General features: G+C 47.4%; 1 pseudogene; it reads right to left on the reverse strand.

Annotated features, from left to right (window-relative positions):
* Window positions 1–4,158: 4,158 nt before the first annotated feature.
* Window positions 4,159–5,331, reverse strand: LOC121466190 (annotated as a pseudogene).
* Between the last annotated feature and the right edge of the window lie 1,031 nt (window positions 5,332–6,362).

Raw genomic sequence — 6,362 nt, forward strand, 5'->3', positions numbered from 1 at the left:
TTGTGCTTCAGCTGGACCAGCGACTTATAAGTCTTAAAAGGGACCATGGTGCAAAAGTATCTTCACAAAGAGCCTAGGCAACTCCAAACCCGGTAAACCCAAAAGAAGCCTCTCTGGAGAGCTGTATTTCAAGGGCTGTTTGCTAGCCCCTTTCCCCTTGTTTTTCCAATTGGCTCTTAGGCCTTGCTACCAATCCCAGAAGCCCTGCCTCTCCTCACCTGGTCTCCTGTGGTCTGCACCTGAGAGGGAGGCCTTGCACCTAGACTGGTTTCTGATCTTCAGGAGCTTGTTGTTGCTGGGGCTTAGTAGCACATGCATTTAATCCCAGCATTTGGGAGACAGAGAAGCAGGTAGATCTCTGTGAGTTCGAGGCCTGGTCTACAGATAGAGTTCCAGGACAGTCAGTGCTGCACAGAGAAACCCTGTCTCAAAAAACAAAAGAGACAGGGGAAAAAAAATATGTGTTGGGAAGCAGTAGACATCCTAACTGTGAACACAGGGCGTTGACAACTGTCTACCCAACATCAAGACGGATTCTTTTTTTTTATGTTGATTTTTTAAATTTATTTATTTATTAAAAATTTCCACCTCTTCCTTTCCTCCTACTTCCCTCCCACTTTTCTTACCCACTCAGGATAGACTCTTACCAGACCTGAGGCCCAATCAAGTCTCACATACTCCCTATACCTTAGCTCTGAGTGTGTTATCTGCCCCTAGGAACAAGTTTCCACATCCTTTTTCTATTTCCTTTGGGTTTTGTTTTGTTTTGTTTTTGAGACAGGGTTTCTCTGTAGCTTTGGAGCTTGTTCTGGAACTAGCTCTTGTAGACCTGTCTGGCCTCGAACTCACAAAGATCTTCCTGCCTCTGCCTCCTGATTGCTGGGATTAAAGGCGTGCACTGCCACCACCCGGTTCGTTCCTTTGCATTTGAGACAGGGTCTTGCTAAGTATTCTGCCAGGCAGGGATCACGACACGCTCTGGTCCACTAGGCTTCCCGATTTCTTTTACTTTCTTTTTTTTTTTTTTTGTTTTTTTTTTTTTGTTTGTTTTTGTTTTTTGAGACAGGGTTTCTTTCTTTTCCTTTCAAGAGACAGCTGGGCAGGGACAAGAGAGAACACCTGTAGTGCAGACAATGCCACACACGTGCCTTCCTAACTAGAGAGATTATTTGTAATGCCTCCTTTCTCTAAACAACAGAATTACATTTCCATTTAGTTTCCTGAGCACTTTGCTTATTTGCTGATATTTAAGAAAATGAAATAATTTGTCAGTAGTGATGGGACACACCTTCGAGCCCAGCACTTGGGATACTTGGGGGCAGAAAGATCTCTGTGAAAGAAAAAAAGGGAGGATAGAGAAAGAAAAAAAAGAAAGGAAGGAAGGAGAGAAGGAGGAAGGCAGGACGGGAGAGAGAGAGAGAGAGAGAGAGAGAGAGAGAACGAGAGAAGAAAATATAGATAAAAGAAAGAAAGGAGAGAGAAAGAGAGAGACAGGAAGGGAGGGAGGAAGGAAGGGAGGGAAAATGAGATCACCTCCTGGGGTCAGCAGTCTAGGCCTCATCCCCAGCTAGAAGAAACCCCAGAACCCAGTCAGGCTCTTCTTTATCTTCTCTGCAGGGAGGATCTAGGCAACTGTACGTATTTAAAATGCCACAAATAGTCCTGAGATGGGAACAGAATAGGAATTAAGAGGCAGAAGAAGACAGAACCCATTCAGATAACCAAAGTGGACCTATAAATGTCTGTGGGTCGGCAGACCAATGTTTAAAAGATTTTTATTCTACTTTTATTATTTTTAATTATGTGTAAGCATGTGTGTGCGTGTGTGTGTACATGTGTGTGTTGGTATTATGCAATAGTGAGTGTTGGAACCCTGGGGAGACCAGAAGCATTGGGTCCCCCATAGCTGGAGTTACAAGCAGCTGAGTCACCTGATGTAGGTGCTAGGAGTCAAAACTCCTCCGAGTCCTCCCTCTGTAGGAGTACATGCTCTTAACCATTAAAGCATCATTCCAGCCCCTGAAAAGTTCTCGACAGCAAAAGCTCCACTGGGATACAGAAATATGCACAAACTACTGAACTGTGCACATAGTAATACAAGAAGATCCTTGTACTTTTATTCCAAAGGTTATTGAATTCATTTTGGGTCTGTTTGCATTTTTAAAGTTTTTTAGCTACCTCTCAAAATTGTAAACAATATACCAAAAAAAAAAAACACACAAAAAAAGCAAACCCCCACAAAACTCAATGTTATAAAAGTTAGATCTGATAGTTGCATAATAAGATTGTTACACTTTTCATACGCATGACAATAAGATCAGCCAGGAACCTCGCCTTCAAACTTGGGGCTACTGGAGTAGATCTGGATTTTTCACCTTTGATTGTGAGGTGGGAAATCACATCCAGATATTATTCCTATATAAGCCTCTGCTAAATTAAAACATTTCTTCTTGAACCATTGGTTCTGAGTACTTCCCCAAGACTCTTGTGGCTCTGCTTCCCAGAACCTTATCTATACTCTTCTTGAGAAGAAGTGTGGCTCCCACCTGCCTCATCAGAAGGCCTTCGACCCAATGTGACAACCTAGAGAAAGAAGAACAAGACTGCTTCCTGTAGCGATCGGTAGGGAGGACACCGCACAATGGCTCCTGCTCCCTAAGTTGAGCTAGGCTAGTTTGGGAGGCAGTCACAGGAAGTCAACTATTCACCCGAGATAGTTCCACAAACCTACTTCACATACTTGGGGTTATCAACACATTTTCCTTCTCATCCTAAATTCCTGATTCCTTCTGAGGGTTGGGAGGAGGCAGGAATGTACCACTCCCAGTGCAAGCCAACAGGGCCATTTCCTTCCTGGCCTCCAGTTGCTCTGGTGGCATCAGAATGACTTGTGTAGCTCCCTTCTGAGGCCCTGGGCCGGAATCCCAAAGGAGCCTGCAGCGTGTGTAGCTCTTTCCCAAGGAGGCCTGTAAGCAGACCCCAAGTTCAGAGATGGGAGGGGGCAACAAGGAAAATCAGCCTGAGGCTGGGGATGGGTCAAACTCCACATCTGGCCTCCAAATAGGCTTTCCTGAGTCACATCGTCAAGATGGCTGAAGCTGTCCAGGTTGAGAAATCACAGGCACTGAGACCAGACACCTACAATGTAGGCCGGGGCTCAAAGTAGTGTCTCTGCAGGGAGCACCCAGGTACTTTGGGCTCTGCCCCTGACCAAGACCAGTTACATTTGATTGCACACAGAGGTCAGGAGTTAGGATATGGATGATGCACTCTGTATTAGTTTCTGGGATTTTTATCCAAAGAGAAACAGCCAGGGGTCCTGATAATGCAAAGATGCTCTCTAGTTCCCCTTGAGACAGTTGGAAGCAGGCTTGACAGACATCAAAAATCCAAGTCGGAGACGCAGATGGCTGGGTTGGTGATCACCGGGTTCTTTGAGAACCAGCTGCCTGAGGGCCCAGCTTCTTTCCGGGCACACACCATCTCATGAAGATGAACCTGTTCCCCCTGAGGCCGCTGACTCTGGTCCAAGATGCTGGGGTCAGCCTGCAATGTTCTTCCGCGAGGGCAGCATGGAGAAGTGGGTGCGACCTTTCACCTGAACCCAAGGTGGAAACACGGAGGAAAACTATGCACAATACTCCAGGAAATTCAAAAGTCAGTTTAGGAGAGACCAAAACATGGCTGCAGGAGGCGTCTGGCCTCTTCTCGCGGGATCAGTGCACTTGCTGCTCATGGCCCCTGTGCCAGTCTTAACTGAATGAACCTAGAGCCAGACAGGACACGGAGGGCAGCTAGTGATGACATGGAGCAGTATACATAGGAAACCCGGAGCCATGATTTCAAGAGACAAACCCAAATAAACCCACCAAGTCATCTCTAGCCCCAAGGGATCACAAAGGTTACAAAAAACCAAAGAGGGACGAGAGGCACCTATCAAGGGCCAGCAGGAAGGAAGGCTACATCCTACGGGCATATGCGCAAAAAGCCTGTCTCCCTGTAGTGCTGCTCTGGTTCTGTGTCACAGGCTGAGCCCCTCTACTAAATCCCTCCTGACCCCTATCTGCTCCCTACCCTCTCTAGCCTAAACACAACCTTTCTCTCTCGTGACCCCCACCCCTTGTCTAGCCTTCTGGCCCTGGTGGAAGGTAGAGTTGGCTACATCAGGTTGTTGGATGTGAACTCGCTGAAGCGTTTCGAGAACTGCTCCGGGTTCACAGTGGAGATTTCAGCCCCTGCCCCTTGCTTCACTGTTTTGGCATCTTGTGCAGCTTTCTTCTTAGCATCATACGGTGTGAGATTATAGATGATGGCCATGAAACAGACCCCCTTCTTCGTGGCACTTTCATGGCTTTTCATGGCATAGATGTCGACAGAGGGGTCGAACTCGCCTGTTCCAAAGAACCAGGGGATGCTGAGGAGATAGCCCAGGCTATCTGGAGGCGGGCCTTAGGAGCTCTTCCACCTCCATCTCCTCCTACTCAGCCTGCTACATCGTGGATGTCCACCAGTAGACTGTAGTCCATGATCTTTAGCTGGGTGAGGAACTCAATGTCTCGCTTCAGTTTCCCAGGAAATTCTTCTTACTCTCTTCTCCCATGTGCAGCTTCTGCCCTTCATTGAGAAAGTCATTATCTCTGAATGAATCCTGTGCCTTTTCCTTGTCACTGGCTTCTCGGGCAACAGTAGAACCCTTGAGGTCGTATTTGAGATGTATAGTAAGCCAGTGACTGAACACATTCCTGGTGACCACCATGTAGGTCTCCATGCCCTCCACAGTCAGGCCGTACATGCCCAGGAACTGTGGCAGGAGGGTATTGCCATGACACTCCACTATGAACTGGGGGTATTTCTTTAAGATGCTGTGCATCTCGGCCACGTCTTCACTTGGCATCGTCTTGATGACAAGACGCCAGTCATAGGTGGTGAGGAAACAGCTGTCACACCTGCCGTGGCTGTCACTGTTGATAGGGGCACTGCGCACCACTGAGTTCTGGTAATCCTGGTCATCAATCCCAAACCTCTCCCTGAGGTTTTGGGAAAACGTAGGCCAGTCCTCCTTGAACTTGAAGAGGCTGGTTTTCCTTATTGAACCGATGATTGTCCACCTTGATCTTGCTGTAAGCTTTGAAGTCATGTGGCATTAGCACAACAGGGACAGGGACATTGCTCAGCTCATAGATCCTGTGGTTCACCCCACACACCAGGATGCTTGCTGGCCCGGAATAGCTTCACTTTCTGGCACAGGAAATGCTTCTTCTTGGTCTTGGTTTTGCTGGCGCTGGGCTGTGCCACCGCCTCGGCCCTAGTGCTGGTGCAGTTGGCCAACATGCCCAGGGCAACGGTGGTGACAGAGACGTCAGCGGCGTCAGGGCAACAGCAAGTGGCCCTAGGTCTCCCCTGAACCGATCCCCACCCTGCCTTGTCACGAGCCATGGTTGCATGTACACCATGCCTGTCTAACAGTTGTGAACAAAAGATTTTCCTTTTTGTTCTTTTTTGAGACATAGTCTCAATGTTGGTGTTTTGGGGTACACATAAAGGTAGCGAAAACCAAACCAGAATCTGTGGTCCCACCACTGTAAAGAATTCTAGGATAGCCAGGCTGTGGTAGCTCATCCCTTTAACCCCGGCTCTCTTTAGGCAGAGGCTGGCAGATCTCTGTGATTTTGAGGCCAGCCTGGTCTACAGAGCAAGTTCCAGGACAGCCAGAGCTACACAGAGAAACCCTGTCTCCAAAAAGTGGAAAAAAGAAAAGAAATGCAGGCCAAGACAGTCTCTGAAGCAGAGAGGAAGAAAGGTTGTCCTGAAGGTTTTTTCTCTGTAGGCTTAAGCAGGAGTATTAGGAGAAAAAAACACCATGGAGAAAAATACATCCTTTACACTGTGACTGTGGTCTTCTTAAAGATGGTCACTGACTTTTATGTGTTGTGTTTTGTTTTGTGACAGGTTCTACTGTGTATTGTTGGCTGGCCTGAACGCATGGAGACCTGCCCGTCTGCCAGCCTCTGCCACCAAATTAGAAAATAAGGTTGTGCTACCACTAGGTCCACTGCAGCTCATTGTTTCTGCTGCTTGGGGAACCTGATGAGGTAAATCTAGTCAGGGAGGTATCCTGGAGGTGGGCTACCTTCACTATAAACAAAGTTTGTTTCAGATTCACAGGAGACATCTGAGGAACTAAGGCTCTATTCAAGGTCGTGTGCATTCAGGTCTTGGGCCTGGGTCGTTGCTGCTTTAGCTAAAAATATCTATGAAAGGAATATTAACATTATGGCCGCAGCCTTCACGGCAAATGCTATTTTTAATTACGTTTCTTGCTTCCCAGCTGGTAAGAGGTTTCAGTCAGACTCCCTTCTCCT

Source organism: Microtus oregoni, unplaced genomic scaffold, assembly GCF_018167655.1.
Source record: "Microtus oregoni isolate MIOR12 unplaced genomic scaffold, Mior012 000032F_ref0000030, whole genome shotgun sequence".
NCBI classification, from domain to species: domain Eukaryota; kingdom Metazoa; phylum Chordata; class Mammalia; order Rodentia; family Cricetidae; genus Microtus; species Microtus oregoni.